The 18,242-nt window shown below is 45.7% G+C and overlaps 1 long non-coding RNA gene across 3 annotated transcripts in view; it reads left to right on the plus strand.

The window, feature by feature from the left end:
* The first annotated feature begins 406 nt into the window (after positions 1-406).
* LOC120220357 overlaps positions 407-18,242 on the plus strand; it is a 28,870-nt gene continuing 11,034 nt past the window's right edge. For 2 of the 3 annotated variants that reach the window (XR_005525554.1, XR_005525549.1), the window contains exons 1-3: positions 407-500; positions 6,738-6,854; positions 15,147-15,262. This is a non-coding gene — a long non-coding RNA (uncharacterized LOC120220357). Of the gene's footprint in view, positions 501-5,331; positions 5,372-6,737; positions 6,855-15,146; positions 15,263-18,242 lie in introns of those variants that run through there. The other variant, XR_005525552.1, reaches the window with a different exon arrangement.

Here is an 18,242-nt window from a genome sequence, read left to right on the forward strand (position 1 = left end):
CCCCGCGCGCAGCCCGCGCAGCTTTTGGCGCCGCGCGCGGCTCCGCCGGACCGCGCGGGAGAGGCCGGGCGGGCGCGTCCCGACCGGCGAGCGGCGGCCGGCGCTGGGGGGTTAAGGCCTCCGGTTGCGAGGCCGAGCCCCTCTGTCCGCGATGTCCTGTTTAAACCAGGGTGTCAAGTGCTGACGAATCAGCTTCAGCCCCCCCCAAAGTGAGCAGACTCCCGCGCTCTTGGCGTTTGCTGGGCTGAAACGCCGCCTTGACCAAGCGCGGGTTCCGAGTTCTTGAGCCGAGAGCGCGGGCGCGTCGCCTGCGCTCCGGTTCGCCCTCAGAGGCTACTGCCCCCTCCACGGGTTGCGTAGACGGTCGGGAGGCAGGCGCTGAACTCTCTCCTCTGCTTCTCCCCAGAAGGTCAAGCTGCTAATCCTCGAAGTCGTACGCCAGGGCCAGAGTCTGTTTTTGCCCCGTCTGAAGTGGCGATTGCGACAGTCAGTGCAATAACGTGAGTAAAAGGCTCCGGGCACACCCCGTGCTCAACGGTTGTAGCTGATGCTTATCGTGATCCAGGTGAGCCCTCGTGCAGCCTGGACTGAATGAGCGAGCTCGACAGCCACCCTGGCAGAAGGTTCCATGCTTTGCCTGTTTTCACGCACAAGACAATACTGATCGGTCCTCTCACCCAGGACTAAAGTCGCCTCACCCATGTTCTTGAAACGGGACACCAGCCCGCGCTGGGTTTTATTTAGAGAAGTCTGACCCCAGCCCCCGCTGCCCTGGTCACACCAACTCGCTCCAAACACTAGCAACCGCGCTCTGCCCTGTGTCCCCGGCTCTCCCCTGCATTGCCTTAACAGTCAGCATTGCCAGATGGGGCCTGGCCAGGAAAGTGACCTTGAATTACAGACTTCAACACTTCCTCTCCTTGTCCCAGTCGGGCAGAGCTACTGCTCTGGCCCTGAGATCCAGCAGACTGGATCCAAGGGGAGGTGGCTTTTGGACCCCCTCAAAGTCTGAGGTCTCAGTCAGAGAGCCTGATCTTAAGCCAGCGTATCCCAGAATGACTCCCGATCCCTTTCACTCTGTTCCCGATTCTCTTGGAAAACCTTGGAAGCCTCTGGTATTTGGATTGATGCCATCCTGGTAGCATCAAGCACCTGGGCCTCAATGTCTCTACCCGTCACCTGGGAGAATGGACCCCCTGAGGATCCTTCTGGACCAAACAATGAGACTCAGTTATGTGTGTCAACTACCCCCCACTACCACTTCTGAAAAGGTCAGGAAGAAATTGCCGCCCATCCTCTACATGGTAAACCAGGGTGTCAGAGGCTCTAGTGAGAGGCAGCACAGAAACCTCAGTGTGTCCCAGAGTCCTGCGCTCTCACCTGCAGAGGGATCAGTGTGGGGTCACTGTGTTCTTCGCAAACACAACACTAGCCCAGGGCAGTTGCAGCAAAGTCTTCTGATTAAACTGCTTCTCACTCCCTGCCTGTCAGCACTGCAGCTCCATGCCAGCCTTCCCCATACAATGCCTGTCTTGGTGAGGCAGCCGGCGTCAACCCCGTTGGCTCAGAGAGGTTAGGACACTGACTCAAAGTCACACAGCCAGGAAGTAGCCAAACTCTAGTTCTTACCCATATATCTGGGTAGGAGAAAGAAGGAGAAAACAGAGTCCCTGCTAATTACACGTGTTTGGAATTCTTGGTGGTCATAACTACTGGCCCTGAAATCCACTTCATAGAAAGATAGTATTTAAAGGAAAAACGCTCAGATCCTCCAGTTTGGGGTCAGCAGAATTGGAAATTCCCGCCCTTCCGTATTTTTGTTTAATTTTTTAAATTTTATTTTATTTTTTTCCTTTTTTAAAAAATTTTAAATAGTTTATTGTCAAGTTGGTTTCCATATAACACCCAGTTAAATTTTATTTTAGATACTGGGTGGGCAGAGAAAGAAAGAGAGAGAATCCCATGCAGGCTCCATGCTCAGCACCAAGCCCAACTCGGGCCTCAATCTCAAGATCATGACCTGAGCTGAAACCAGGAGTCACATCCTCAACTGACTCGGCCCCCAGGCGTCCCATACCCTTCTGTATTTTTAATCAAACCGCAATTAGTTATTGAGACTAGGTCATATGCAGGTTCCCCGTGGGGGCCCAGAAGTGCTCGCTGCTGAGTCCCTTTGGGAGCCAGACACACTGTGCAATCACCACAAACCAGGCACGAGAGGAAAGTGTCCCAAGAGGAGCTTAGAGGAAAGTGAGGCATCTGTCAAAGACCAGATGACTTCTGATGAGGGAGCGCCTGGGCTTAGGGCAGGAGCATCCATCAAGCTGGTCCCCAGGGGCATCTAAGATCTGGGAGGAGGCTGGACAAGCAGGCTGGGGTTGAGGGGGGACTTGCACTTCACCCAGGTGGACACCCCAGGGCGTTAGTTTCTTGGTGTGTTCACAGGCAGGGCGTAAAGTCTGCCAGTAGCAGCAAGGGGGTGCTGGGGAGTAGAGGACCAGGATGGGGCAAGGGAGGCCGGGGTCCCTGAACGGGGCGTGGGCCTGACACAATGTCCCAGCAGGACCCTGGAGACTCCAGAGACAGAGACGATGTAGAGATGGAATCAGCAGGAATCGCAGCTGTCTGGACTTGGGCAGGGAGAGCACTCAGAGTGACTCAGACTTCCATCCCCGGAGCTGGAAGAATAGGAATGCCATTATTAGAAATAAGAAAAGAGGAGAAGGCAGTGGGGGGGAGGGGTGTATGTTGATAGCAGAGCTATTTATAGTCATTTCTAAACTGATTTCCCTGCCAGCAGCCCGTTCCCTCCCCTCCCCAGTCACCTGACCGCTGCTCCCCCTGCCCATGACCACTCTGAAGCACAGCCCAGAGAGCTTTACTCCACCCTCCACCCCACCCCCACCCCGGTACCTGCATGAGCTCTCCACGCCTCATATACTCAAGTCTGAATAGCTTATAACATTTCCTGGCCTTCTCTTCCCTCACCATCTTTCTCTTCTAGCTCCTCTCCCCAACGACCCTAAGTTTAGCCATTCCCCCAAATAGCCCCTGACTCTGTGCACTGCCCCTTCCTGCCATCAAGTGGACTCTTCGCACTCCCAGGTGGCCAAGCCCACCTTTACAAGCCTGCACCACTTGGGGGGGGGGGGGACACAGCCTTCATTTACACCTAAGTCATCATGCAAGGTAGACCCCCCTCCCAATACACTATACTACTCTGATTTTAACTTTGTAAAATAAATCTATGGGTAGTAACGGGCAGGGTCCAGACACAAATTTGGAAGATTTTAGAGTACTATTTAATTTTTGTATATTTATTTATTTTGAGAAGTGGGGGCCAGAGAAAAGAAACAGAGAATCCTGAGCAAGCTCCGCACTGTCAGCGCTGAGCCTGATGTGGGGCTCGAACTCACAAATGGTGAGATCATGACCTGAGCTGAAGTCAGGAGTCAGATGCTTAACCAATGGAGCCATCCAGGCACCCCAGAATACTATTTACCTTTATGAAATATTCTCTCCGGTTGCTTCAGTGAATCCCTAAGAAAACTGGAGAGCCAAAAGATGAAGCAAGAGGAAGTAATCACAAAGGCATTAGAAAAGAACCCGAGGTTGGGCGCCTGGGTGGCTCAGTCGGTTGAGCGTCCGACTTCGCCTCAGGTCATGGTCCCATAGTTCATGGGTTCGAGCCCCGCGTCGGGTTCTGTGCTGACAGCTCAGAGCCGGCAGCCTGTTTCAGAGTCTGTGTCTCCCTCTCTCTCTGACCCTCCCCTGCTCACACTGCCTCTCTCTCTCAGAAATAAATAAAATATATTTTTTTAATGTTTTATTTATTTCTAGGAGAGAGAGAGAGACAGCGCGAGCAGGGGAGGGTCAGAGAGAGAGGGAGTAACAGACTCCGAAACNATTTATTTCTAGGAGAGAGAGAGAGAGAGAGAAAGCGTGAGCAGGGGAGGGTCAGAGAGAGAGGGAGTAACAGACTCCGAAACAGGCTCCAGGCTCTGAGCTGGCAGTCAGCACAGAGCCCGACGCGGGGCTCGAACCCACGAACCGCGAGATCATGACCTAAGCGAAAGTCGGACGCTTAACTGACTAAGCCACCCAGGCGCCCCATTATATATTTTAAAAAAAGAAAAGAACCAGAGGCATCATTACCCTCCTGGCTGCAGATTCCTGGGGGGTAAAGGTTTCTGCTTGTTTGCAGAAGTCATGTCTTCTGACCACCTCATTGACTGGGCAAGCCGCTCAACCACCCAGCCTCAGTTTCTTCATCTGCAAATGGGGATAATAACAATACCCACTAATAGTAGTTACAAGGATTAAAGAAATTTGTGCAGATTAAATGTTTAGAATGGCATCTGACACACAGGAAGGAAACCTGTTGGCGATCTGGAAATTCAACTGAGTAAAATTTAAAGTTTGTATTGCATTTCATGAACTGGACAGCGTCCTGTCTCGCAGGTAGAAAGGAGCTCCAAAGACCTGTACAAAATGAAAGGCTTTTGGAGCACCTGGATGGCTCAATCCATTGGGCGTCCAGTTCTCAATTTCAGTTCAAGTCATGATCCCAGGGTTGTGGGATTGAGCCCAGTGTCAGGGTCTCTCTCTCTTTCTCTCTGCCCCTCTCCCTCACTCATTCTCTCTAAAATATGGTATAATATAGTATACTGTAGTATAATATAGTATAGTATAGTATAATGGCTTTTATAGGGGCACCAGGGTGGCTTAGTCGGTTAAGTGCCCGACTTTCGGCTCAGGTCATGAACTCACAGTTCATGAGTATAAGCCCGACGTCAGGCTCTGTGCTGACAGCTCAGAGCCTGGAGCCTGCTTCAGATTCTGTGTCTCCCTCTCTGTCTGTTCCTCCCCTGCTCACGCTCTGGCACTCTCTTTCTCTCTCAAAAATAAATAAAGATTTAAAAATAAATAAATAAATGGCTTTTGTAGGCAGAAGGGGGCAGGAAAAAGCAAAAAGTGGATTGTGGATTGTTTCCAGACAAGGTCACCTTCCTATGGAGGACACAAAAGGTCTAGCAGGTGAATTACCTTACTGGCGCTGAACAGGTCATTCCAGATTGAGTGGTTAAATAAAGGTCACATCCCTGGGAGAGGCTTAACCTGCCATTAGGTTAGGTCTTTAAGTCTTGGTTTGCTGACACCAGACTTAGCACAAGTAACTCCATTTTTGGCATTTGGGGGCTTGTTGTCTTTTTTCTTTCTCTTTCTTCCTTTTTTTTTTTCTTTCTTTCTTTTTCTTTTTTAGAGAGAGCAAGAATGAGAGAGAGACTCTTAGGCAGGCTCCACACTCAGCATGGAGCCCAGCGCGGGACTATCCCAGGACCCCAGGATCATGACCTGAGCCAAAATCAAGGTGGACATTCAACCAAATAAGCCACCCAGGCGCCCCCATTGTCTCTCTTTTTTTAACAGTGGTGTTAACGTCCATTGATTCACATGAATGAGCTCCTGTGACATGACAGTTGTGACCTAGAGATAGAAAGCAGGGCACATTCCATTCCTGAGGGGACCTCAGGTCACTGGGGATGTCAGGAAGATGGATGTATAAAGAGATCGTTTCAATATACAATGGATATGATTGGAGGGAGTGTTAGCTAGTCTCATCTCTTTCCAGAGCACTTGGGTAGCGCATATCCTTTTATAAAATGCGCATCCGTTTCATCCAGAAATTCCACTTTGAGTGCCTGGATACCATAGAAATACCAGAAGATACTGAGACGTAAGAGCAAGGTTTTCACTGCAGCACCGTTTATAGTCTCTTGGGGCACCGAGGTGGCTCAGTCGGTTAAGCATCCAACTCCTGATTTGGGCTTGGGTCATGATCTCACGTGGGATCGAACCCTGCGTAGGACACCTCGCTGAGCATGGAGCCCGCTTAGGATTGTCTCTCTCCCTCTCTCTCTGTCCCTCCCAAAATAAGTAAAATAAACTTGAAAAAAATGAAGTAGGTCTTTTATTTGCTGATCTAGAAACATGTAATACATTAAGTGAAAATGAAAGTTGCAGAGAAATATCCCATTGGTGTATACATATATGTGTATGAAAAATACATATATGTGAAACATTGAAGGTGCCTAAACCGATAGAGCCTGGGGGAGGGGGATTAGGGGAGACTCTCCATTTCTACTGTATACAATTCTGTGTGGTTTGAATATTATGTAATAAGCATCTATAACTTTTATAACCAGAAAAAGAACAATCAAGATATATACTTTAAATATTTTTTAAACAAATTGCCAAGGTAACGTGGGTGCTGTATAGTGTACCAAGTCCCAGCACAACTCGCTCTGACCACGTCCTTCACACTGAGACTTTTCCTTTGGCTTCTTTTCCACCGTCGGGGAGGGGTGGGGGGAGTGAAGGGTTAAAGGGGCTGGGGGAGGGGAAGAGGAAGTGAGGTCAGGAAAGAAGGGAGAGGGACCCTGGGGCAATCCATGCCTTGGGCGGCTGGCCACGCCCCTCTGCTGGAGGCGGGATGAGGAAGGGTAGGGGTGGGGGGGGTGGGGCTGCACTGTTCCTGGAAGCAAGGAGCGAGAAAGATAAGAACTCAATGTAGAGTCAGGTGGAGATGAGAACAGAATGGTGCCGCCTAGAGCAACGGTTCGGTTCTCAAAGTGCGGTCCCCGGACTCCGAGGGGGGAGGGGCGGGGTTATCCTGGAGGGCACCCCCGTTCTAACAATACTGAGAAGTCACCTTCTCGGTGTTAACGTTTGCCCAGGTGCGGAAGACTGCTGGCACTCTACCAGGAATCATGACACAGAGGCACCAACCCACAGTGGCAGTGATTTGATTGCTCACCACGTGCATTCTTTGGATTTTAAGAAAAAGTATGAAGGTATCCTTAATAAAGCAGTAAAAATTAATAGCTATATTAAATCTTAACTCATGGAGGGGCGCCTGGGTGGCTTAGTCGGTTAAGCGTCCGACTTTCGCTTAGGTCATGATCTCGCGGTTCGTGGGTTCGAGCCCCGCGTCGGGCTCTGTGCTGACTGCCAGCTCAGAGCCTGGAGCCTATTCCGGAGCCTGTGACTCCCTCTCTCTCTGACCCTCCCCTGCTCACGCTGTCTCTGTCTCTCAGAAGTAAATAAAACATTAAAATTTTTCAAAAAAAAATTCTATTGAAGAATGAATTCAAGGGGCAGCTGGGTGGCTCAGCCTGTCATGTAAGCGTCCAGACTCTTGGTTTCACCTCAGGTCATGATCTTACAGTTCATGAGTTCCAGCCCCGCTGATAGGACAGAGCCTGCTTGAGACGGTCTCTCTCCCTGTCTCTGCCCCTCCCCTGCTTGCTCTCTCATTCTCTCTCAACATAAATAAACTTAAAAATTTTTTAAATGAATGAATTTGAATGTAACAGATGCGAATGTAACAGAGTAGGAAAGTCCATTGATGTTGCTCTGGATTCCACATTACAGTTAACCTGTGAGCAACTATCACCTGTACATTTTCTTATAGTAAAAGAAGACCCAGGTGGGCTCTCACCCAGTCTCAGGAACCAGGAAAACAGGAAACCAAGGCTGGGCCGTGAAGCGCCCAGGTACCCAAAGCAGAAAGGCCACCTGGGCCTTTCTGGGTCAAGGATCCAGATTGGTCATGCAAGTCGGGGTGGCCCTGATGCTTGTGGTGCCCACCATGCCCAGATGCACACCCGCCCCCCCCCCCTCCCCGAAGGACCATGATGCAGGCCTAGCACGGAGGTGAATCCCATGATGAGCCAGCATGGTCCCCATGCCCGAAGGCCCGGCTGCTGGGGCAGCCACACCAGTTCAGTGTCCTTTACTGGAGCGCGGACAGATGTGAGCAGGACCCAGAATGAGGAAGGATCCACAAAGAGAAATTACTCTTGCAAGGACATAATAACCATATGCAAAGATAAACGGGAAGAAATGAAGAAAAGGCGAAGGCATGTGGAGAGTTGCCACTGGACTTGGATGTAAGGCTCACCGGCCCTCCACTCTCAGGGCAGACTTTGATAGAAGAGGTAAAGAGGCCTAGCAGATCCAGGCTTTCAGAGAAAATGACGACATCATAACTCCTCCTGCAGGCATCTATCGCTGCTTCACACCGGATGAAAACAAGAGTGTGACAGTCACGAGGCTGTTTGTGGGAGAACCGGTGTGGACCGCATATCACTGGCCGGATGACTGTTTTTCACGCTCAAGGACAGTGCATAAAATTTTCGGCACCAACAGCATAGCGGTGCTTCTGGGAACTCCCACGCTTCTTTTAAAGATTCTAAACCTGATAACTGAGCAGAAAATCAATAATTTTCTCTCTGCTTTCACGGCGCAGCCTTGAAGCTAGGTTATCTTTCCTCTGCAAGATTATTTGATCAGAATATGTTTTGTTTTGTTTTGTTTTTCATGTTTTATTTATTTCTGAGAGAGAGAAACAGCATGAGCAGGGGAAGGTCAGAAAGAGAGGAAGATACAGAATCCGAAAGAGGCTCCAGGCTCTGAGCTGTCAGCACAGAGCCCGACGCGGGGCTCAAACCCACGAACTGTGAGATCATGACCTGAGCCGAAGTGGGACGCTTAACCGACTGAGCCACTCAGGTGCCCTATATCAGAATATGTTTTAATGAAAGGAGCTATAAAGCTAGTTTTTGAAACAGAAGCAACTGTAGAAATTTGGAAAATCACATTTTGTCTCAGTCAAGATCAGTGGTTGAGACATGCATTCAACTTTAACTCAAGTGAAAGTCCTATCTCCTGAAATGTAACTTCTTAGATGTTCTGTTGATAATTCTTCGACTTTAAGCCAGATGTATCCATCAATGCCTTCCCTGTCTTATAAGAAAGTTGTGGTATAGAAATGTATTTGGTCTTTGTCCCCAGTTCCTGACACAGAACTCCTAAACCCCTTGGAATTTCCTGAGCGACAGGAGTGTCCTTCATTATTCATAAACTGGGACAGAATCTCCTCTGCTCAGGACCTTCTGGACTTCACTCTCATGTACCTCTTCATCTGACTGTCCATCGGAATCCTTTAGATATCCCTTATAATAAGTTGATAAATGTAAATCAGCATTTCCCTGAGTTTTGTGGGCTATTCCAGCAGACTAGGGGACCCGAGGAGAGGGTCATGGAAATCCGCAATCTGTAGCCGATTGGCCCAAATGCAAGTCTCCCAGATCTGCAATTGGCCTCAGTCTGGTGGGAGTAAGCCCTTCCCCTGTGGGATCTGATGCTGTCTCCAGGGAGGTGGTGTCAGAATTGAGTTAAATTGTGGGACATTCAGTCCTGCTGAGGATTGGAGAATTGCTTGGTGTGGGAAAACCAACTAGAAAGGTATACTAGTGGAAAACATAACTAACTAGGTATAGCACACTTTTTTTTTCTCCCAAAATTGTACCATATGGAACGGTAAGGGGGAAGAGCTCTCATAATAGAGGCACACTCTTAGCTGCTGATGCCACTTGCCACTTTCTTGTTTAAAATCAAGTACCTGAGGGGCACCTGGGTGGCTTAGTCGGTTAAGCGTCCGACTTTCGCTTAGGTCATGATCTCGCGGTTCGTGGGTTCGAGCCCTGCGTCGGGCTCTGTGCTGACTGCCAGCTCAGAGCCTGGAGCCAATTTCAGAGTCTGTGTCTCCCTCTCTCTCTGACCCTCCCCTGCTCACGCTGTCTCTCTCTCTCTCTCCTAGAAATAAATAAAACATTAAAAAAAAATAAATTAAATTAAATAAAATCAAGTACCTGGAACTGCCTTAAAAAAAAAAAAAAAGCCACTTGTGTCTGGTCTCCTTCCTGGTGCAGTGAACCCTGGGGTGCCTCTGACGGCATGCTGGCTCCCCTGACCTATGTTGTACATGGGCTTTCTGTCTCATCTCTTAATTTTTACAAACTCACGCTTTATTCCTGTGGGAGAGAATAGCTGTGAACCGCTTCAATTTAATCATACTTGTAAAAAATTACTTTCTTCCACTCCATTGTCTGCTTTTGGTATTGTGCATCTTTAAAAATAAAATGGTTGGGGGATAAATCACTGGAATCTACTCTTGAAATCATTATTGCACTGTATGCTCACTAACTTGGATGTAGATTTAAAGATAAATACAATTAATTTTTAAAAATTAAGTGTTTGGGGTACCTGGCTGGCTCAGTCAGAAGACCATGTGACTCAATCTCGCTGTTGTGAGTTCAAGCCCCATGTTGTGTGCAGTTTACTTAAAAAATGATTTTTTTAAATAAGTCTAAAAAATAAGAATTAAATGGCCTTTGATAATGGGGGGATGTTATCTGCAATATTTGAAAAAGCTCTTAAAATCCTCCTTCGTGGGGCACCTGGGTGGCTTGGTTGGTCAAGTGTCAGACTTCGGCTCAGGTCATGATCTCAGGGTTTGTGGGTTTGAGCCCCACATTGGGCTTTGTGCTGACAGCTCAGAGCCTGGAGCCTGCTTCAGATTCTGTTTCTCCCTCTCTCTCTACCCCTCCCCTGCTCGTGCTCTGTCTCTCTCTCTCCCAAAAATAAAGAAACATTAAAAACAATTTTTTAAATCCTCCTTCGTTTTCTTTTTTCCAAATCTAAATCTGTGTGTGGCGAGATCTCCTTCATTTACCTCAGCCAAAACAACATGTACAACAGACTGAAAGCAGAAGCAGAGATGAAATTCCAGCTATTTCCACCAAGTCAGCTGGGAAGAGATTTGCAAAAATGTAAATAAACAACTCTCCCCAGTAAGTTTTCTTGGGGGGAGAGGGGGGAAGAAACATAGTTTGTTTTATTTTATTTTTTTAGAGAGAGAGAGCATGGGCAGAGGAAGAGAGAGAGAGAGAATCTTAAGCAGGCTTCATGCCCAGCATGCAGAGTCTAACGCAGGGCTCAATCCCATGACCCTGAGATCATGACCTGAGCTGAAATTGAGAGTCAGATGCTCAACAGACTCAGCCACCCAGGCGCCCCTGAATAAATAAACTTAAGAAAAATTCTACTTTAACTTTTAATTCAGTAAGTGTAGTTTTATATAACTCCTATAAACAAAGCTTTTTGGAGTCCTCAAAAACTCCTAAGAGTGTACAGAGTCCTAAAATCAAAAACTTTGAGACTTATGCTAAAGGAAAGCACTAGCAAGTCAACAAAAATGGGTACCACATCATCACACACAAAAAATTTAACACCTATGCAATAATGCTATGTGATAAATAGTCCGTATTCATTGTTCCAGGTTGTCCCAATAATTTCTTTAAATTTGGGGAGTAAATCAGGGATCGAGAGTCCAATAAAGACCATGCACTGCATGTGGTTGTCATGCCTCATTAGCTTTCTTTAATCTAAAGGATACCCTGTTTTTTTGTGGGTGGATGGGTGGGAAGTGTTTATAACTTTGCCGTTTTTGAAAAAGCCATGTCAGCTGTTTGGTGGAATGTCCGAACAGTTACATTGTTTCTTCTGTCTGGTTTCCTAATCATTGGATTCAAGTTAAACACCTTTAACAGGAATTGTACATAGATTGTGTCATTCCCAATGCATCCCATCAGGAAGCCCCTGATGTTTGTGTGTCCTATTTCAGTTAGGACTAACTATATGGAGGATTTTCTTTTTAACTGTGATTTTTATTTATTTATTTAAGATTTTATTTTATTCTATTTTTTAAAGTTTATTTATTTATTTTGAGAGGAAGATCAGTGGGGGAGGGGCGGAGAGAGATTCCCAAGCAGGTTTCTTTTTTTTTTTTTTTATTTTTTTTAATGTTTTATTTATTTCTAGGAGAGAGAGAGAGACAGCGTGAGCAGGGGAGGGTCAGAGAGAGAGGGAGTCACAGACTGAAACAGGCTCCAGGCTCTGAGCTGGCAGTCAGCACAGAGCGCGACGCAGGGCTCGAACCCACGAACCGCTAGATCATGACCTAAGCGAAAGTCGGACGCTTAACCGACTAAGCCACCCAGGCACCCCCCAAGCAGGTTTCCACGCCGTCAGTGCATAAGCCCAATGGAGGGCTCGAACTCACAAACCGTGAGATCATGACCCTCGCTGAAGTCAGACACTTAACCAACTGAGCCACCCAGGTGCCCCTCCAGATTTTATTTTTAGGTAGTCTCTACATGCAACATGGGACTCCAGCTTATAACCCCGAGATCAAGAATCGCATGCTCTATTGACTGAGCCAGCCAGATGCACCTTGATTGTGATTTTATGTTCTGTTGCACCAAGTCTAATGCTATGTCTGCTTTGGCACTCACTGACTCTTCCTTTGTGGTCCAATATGTGGTCACATTTGTATATTCCATGTGTTCTTGAAAACAAAAAACATGACCCCCTAATTATAAGCTACAGAGTTCTACATCTGGCCTTGAGAACAGGCTTCTCCACTGTGTTCTTCAAACTTGTATTCTTACGAATTTTTGTAAGTTCTGACTGTTCATTTCTAAGAGAGATGTTAAAGTCCCCCAATACGGCAGTGTATATTATCTTCTCTATAATTCTATCCATGGTGACATATATATTTTGAAACGATGTTACATGTAGGCTCAAGGTTGTTACATTTTTCTTGTGAATTATTCTTTTTGTCATTAAGTAACAATCTTTGTACCTAATACTGATTTTTGCTTAAAATTTACATTATATTATATTGTTATGTTGTATTATATTATGTTATATAATATTGCTATACAGTTTTACTTTCAACAATATTTGCCTGATATATGTTTTCTCATGCTTTTTACTGTCATGTTTCCATCACCAGGTTTTACATGTATCTCCAAAGTAGCAGAATTTTATTATCGTAACATACTTTGAAAGCCCACGTTTTTTAATAGATACATTTAAACTAACCACATTTATTGAGATTACTGAAGATATTTTACTTACTTCTTTCACTTTATTTTGCATTTTCTGTTTGTCATGCTTTTCTTTTGCTTTTTTTTTTTTTAAGTTTATTTATTTTGAGAGAGGGAGTGCACACATGTGGGATAGGGCCAAAGAGGGAGGAAGAGAGAATCCCAAGCAGGCTCTGCACTGTCAGCACAGAGCCCAATGTGGGGCTCGAACTCACAAACCACGAGATCGTGACCTGTGCTGAAATCAAGAATTGGACACTCAGTGGACTGAGCCACCCAGGCACCTCTCTTTTGCTTTTGTTTCCACATCCTTTTTAGTTTTCTGTTGGAACAATTAAGATTTCTTTATTCTCCCTCACTCCCTTTACTGGTTTAGAAATTATACGTTCTATTTCTACTCATTTACAAATTAAATTCTTTTTTTTTTCTTAAGTTTATTTATTTATTTTTGAGAGAGAGAGAGAGTGAGCGAGCAGGGGAGAGGCAGAGAGAGAGAATCTCAAGCAGGCTCCACAGTGTAGTGCAGAGCCCGAAGTGGGGCTCAAACTCACAAACCTCAAAATCATGACCTGAGCCGAAATCAAGAGTCAGATGCTTAATGGACTGAGCCACCCAGGCGTCCCTAGAAACTAAATTCTTTTTTTTTTTTAATGTTTATTTTATTTTTGTGTGTGAGAGAGAGAGACAGAGCATGAGCAAGGTAGGAGCAGACAGGGAGACACAGAATCTGAAGCAGGCTCCAGGCCCCGAGCTGTCAGCACAGAGCCTGACGTGGGGCTCGAACCCACGAACCGTGAGATCATGACCTGAGCCGAAGTCTGATGCTTAACTGACTGAGCCACCCAGGCGCCCCGCTAGAAACTAAATTCTTAACTTGACTTTACAAAGTTTAAAACTGATCATTTTTCTGGTTCTTAGAAATATGAGAAACTTCTTATGATTTCTCTCTAGTTTTCCCTCTCCTATAGTCCTTGTTATGATTCCATTGTATTTTAGTTCCAGTGAGTTTTCTGAGCTCCTTCATGCTCTTCCAATAGATTCATTGGCACGTTTTGCCGGGTTTCTTAGCTCAGGGTAGTGTCTTGTATTCCATCATTGGACAGGCATCATTGAACGAGTCTTTCAACAAAGATCTGTGAATAATTAACATCCTCTATCCAACTCTAACCCTCTATCATCCCACTTTTTTTTTTAACTTTATACCGTAGCACAATATATGTATACACATATGCAGAAAAGTACACCAATTATTGATTTATAACTCATGACTGTGCCCGCAGTCACTGCCCCGCTCAGGAAACCTCACATCACCAGCACACCAAAAACTTCTACCACCTTCTAGGCACTGTTTTCCCCAACTTCCCCCAAAGTAACTACTTTCCTAAATTCTACTAAAATGGACTGGTTTTTGCCTATTTTTGTTTTGATGGAAACAGAATCAGATGTTGTGTCTTACTTCTCATTGCACTTGTGAAATTCATCCACGCTTTTGCATAACATAGTTGTAATTTATTCTGTTGCTATCACTCCATTTTGTGAATCTGCCACAATTTATGGATATTTATCCTATTGATGGACATTTGGATTTTTTCTGGTTTGGGGCTACTGTTAATGAGGCTTGTGTGAATGTTCTAGCACTTGTCTTTTGTTCCACGTATGTATGAAATCCCGGTGGATGACATTTAGGAGTGAATTAATGGCTCATAAGTTACTGTGTTAAGTGTTCAGCTTTCATGAACGCTGCCAAATGGTTTTCTAAGGAATTGGTTCATTTATTTCCCACCAGCGATGAATGGGAGCTTCTCATTTCAGTTTCTCCACATTTTCACTAACACTCAGCACTGTCGTTCCTTTCGATTTTGGTCATTCTCCTGGTGTATAGTGGTAACTTGTGGCAGTTTTATTTATTTTTTTAATGTTTATTTATTGATGTTTAGAGAGAGAGAGAGCATGAACAGGGGAGGGAAAGACAGAAGGAGAGAGAATATCAAGCAGGCTCCACACTGTCAGCACAGAGCCCCATGGAGGACTCGAACCTACGAACCATGAGATCATGACCTGAGCCAGAATCAAGAGTCAACATTTAACTGCCTGAGCCATCCGGGCACCTCTTGCTGTGGTTATAAATCACATTTCCCTGGAAATAGGGGACTGAGATCCTTTTCATGTGCTTAATATTCATTTGATTATTCTCTTTTATGAAGTGCCTGCCTCAAATCTTGAGCATATTTTTTTTTCCATATTTGTGATTTGTAGGAGTCTGACATATATTCTGGTATGAGTTCCCTTTTTTGGATACATACACCGTAGAAGTTTTCTCTCATTCAGTGGCTTTTTTTCCCCCAATAGGCTTCATGCCCAGCGTGGAGTCCAATCTGAGGCTTGAACTTTGGACCCTGAGATCAAAACCTAAGCTGAGATCAAGAGACAGATGCCTAACTGAGTGAGCCACCCGCATGCCACAGGTGCTTACTTTTTTACTCTCTCAATATGTCTTTCGATGCACAAATATTCCTTAATTTTAGTTTAGTCCAACTTACTGGTCTTTTATGGGTATGCTTTGTTTCCCATTTCATTAATCTTTCCTACCCCAAGACTATGAAGATACTCTCCTGTAGTATCTTCTAGAAGCTTTATTGTTTCACCTTTCACATTAATATCCATAATTCACCTGGAATTGATTTTTGATGCACCCTATTTCAGACATTAAGATACGAAAAGCAACACATATCCAAAATTGATAAAATACAGTCATGTGTTCACCTCCATTTTTATTTTATTTTAGTTTTTTAAATGTTTATTTATTTCTGAAGGAAAGAGAGACAGAATGTGAGCAGGGGAGGGTCAGAAGGAGAGGGAGACACAGAATCTGAAGCCGGCTCCAGGCTCCGAGCTGTCAGCACAGAGCCTGACGCGGGGCTCAAACTCAACAAGCTGTGAGATCCTGACCTGAGCCAAAGTCGGACGCCCAACCGACTGAGCCACCCAGGCGCCCCTCACCTCCTTTTTTTAAACCAGTACTTTATGGGCATTTTTCTCTGCCATTAGCTATTCTTCTATAAGAGGATTGTTTTTAAGCTTATTTATTTATTTTTAGAGGGGTGAATGGGAGATTGAATCTCAAGCAGGCTGTGCACTGTCAGCACAGAGCCCAGTGCGGGGCTCGATCCCACCAACTGTGAGATCATGACCTAAGCCAAAATCAAGAGTCAAACGCTAAACCGACTAGACACTCAGGAGCCCTTAGAAGAGTTTGTTGTGTATATGTTTTGGTTTTTTTTTTTTTAATGTTTATTCATTTAGTTTTGAGGGAGAGAGAAAAAGAGCGTGAGTGGGGGAGGAGGGGGGGCTGAGAATCCCAAGCAGGCCCTGAGCCATCAACACAGTGCCTGACGTGGGGCTCAAACTCATGAACCATGAGGTCATGACCTAAGCTGAAATCAAGGCTGCTTAACCGAATGAGCCCCCCAGGCGCCCCAAGAGGTTTTTTCCACGAGCTGTCAGATGCTCATCACATGACTCCCTGGCACAGGAGTTCTGGAATCAGAAAAGTGTGGTGAATTTCGTGTCCTAATCTCTTCCAAACTGTGTAATTTTCAACAAACTGTTTAAACACTCCGGAGATTTAGCTTTCATGGGAGGTGTCCAGATCTTGAACTGCGTTGGATATGTCGGATCTCAATTCCTAATTAATAATTGATTGACTTAGAAGCAAGCCATCAACCGAAACAATGGATCATTAACTCTAGAACAGTCTTATTTACTCATTAAAGTCTCCTAAAGACCTGGGATAGGCCACATTCTGTAAGTCCACTGTTTTATTGGATGTGACTAAGGACGGTACAATTACATCAGCATGAATGCCCTCTGGTAGTTGGAAGCTAAAGGCAGCATTGGCAGCCAGGAAGGAATGGTAACTGAGCCACTTAATCACATTCCCTTATCGGATCATAGGATTATTCTTCTTTTATCTGTAGAGCTAGTGGTTATGAGAGGATTCCACCTTTCTCTTGGCTGACAGCCTCAGGAGAGAGTCGCTTAACTTCTCTGTGGCTCACTTTGTCATATGTAAAATGGGTCGAGTCAAAGTTCAATACCAACCTTGTGGTGATGTCAGAGTCAAGCGAGCACTTAGCCGAGGGAGGACGCAGCAAGGGTTGCGATCCAAAGTGGCCGCCAGTGTTCACACCGCTGGTGGGGGGTGGGTGAGAATCGGCCTTGTGAGGCAGCTGACTCCAAAACTGGAATGCGGAAACCCCAAAGGCTGGACTGTTTATCTGGGGCAGATCAAGAATGCTGGCACTGTTGAGAAGACAGAATTCCTGACCCCAGTTTGTCCAGTGAGGTGCTGGTAAACGTTATTAACAACCAGCTCTGGCGGGGGGGCGGGGGGGGGGAGGAGGGGTTACATGCCCCAATTTCCTGACGTAATATTTCAGCCACAGCCAGTTTCAAACTACTGACATGACATCACTAACCAGAGTCATACAGTGTTTCTATTATGTAGGATTTGTATCATACAGATGCAATAGCTGTGAATATCCTCAAGGGAATGGATGGATACTAGTAACATACGGTAAATTAAATAAGAAGTGATGAGCTTTGAGTTTTTTAATATGATTTATTTTTAAAATTTTTTATGTTTATTTATTTATGTTTTGAGAGAGAGAGAGAGAGAAATCACAAGCACAAGCTGGGGAGCGGCAGAGAGAGGGAGAGAGAAATCCCAAGCAGGCTCCACACTGTCAGCACAGAGCCTGATTCTGGGCTCAGACTCACAAACTGTAAGCTCATGACTGAAGCCGAAACCAAGAGTCAGACATTTAACTGACTAAGCCACCCAGGTGCCGCCTAAATACAATTTATTTAATTATAAGTTTATATAACTTATTTTTAACAAAGGTCTTTTTTTTTTCTTTGAGAGAGAGAAGGCACAGGTGAGCATGGGGCAGAGAGAGAGGGAGAGAGGGTATCCCAGGATGGGCAAAGAGAGAGAGAGAAGGAATAGAGAGAATCCCACTCTGAAAGCGTGGAGCCTGAATCAGGGTTCAAGCTCAACTAATGCAGGCTCAAAGTCATATCATGAGATTATTACCTGAGCTGAAGTTGGAGGCTTAACTAACTGAGCCAGTCAGTGGCCAGGTACCCCCTATAACTTAATTCTGTTTAAGTTCACTTAAGAAAATTCTATACCCAGGGGCACCTGGGTGGCTTAGTCGGTTAAACGTCCGACTTTCGCTTAGGTCATGATCTCGCGGTTCGTGGGTTCGAGCCCCGCGTCGGGCTCTGTGCTGACTGCCAGCTCAGAGCCTGGAGACTATTTCAGTCTGTGACTCCCTCTCTCTCTGACCCTCCCCTGCTCACGCTGTCTCTCTCTCTCTCTCCTAGAAATAAATAAAACATTAAAAAAAATTTTTTTTTTAAAAAAAGAAAATTCTATACCCA

The sequence above is a fragment of the Hyaena hyaena genome, unplaced genomic scaffold (assembly GCF_003009895.1).
Source record: "Hyaena hyaena isolate Hyena2069 unplaced genomic scaffold, ASM300989v1 scaffold_13, whole genome shotgun sequence".
Classification (NCBI taxonomy): Eukaryota; Metazoa; Chordata; class Mammalia; order Carnivora; family Hyaenidae; genus Hyaena; species Hyaena hyaena.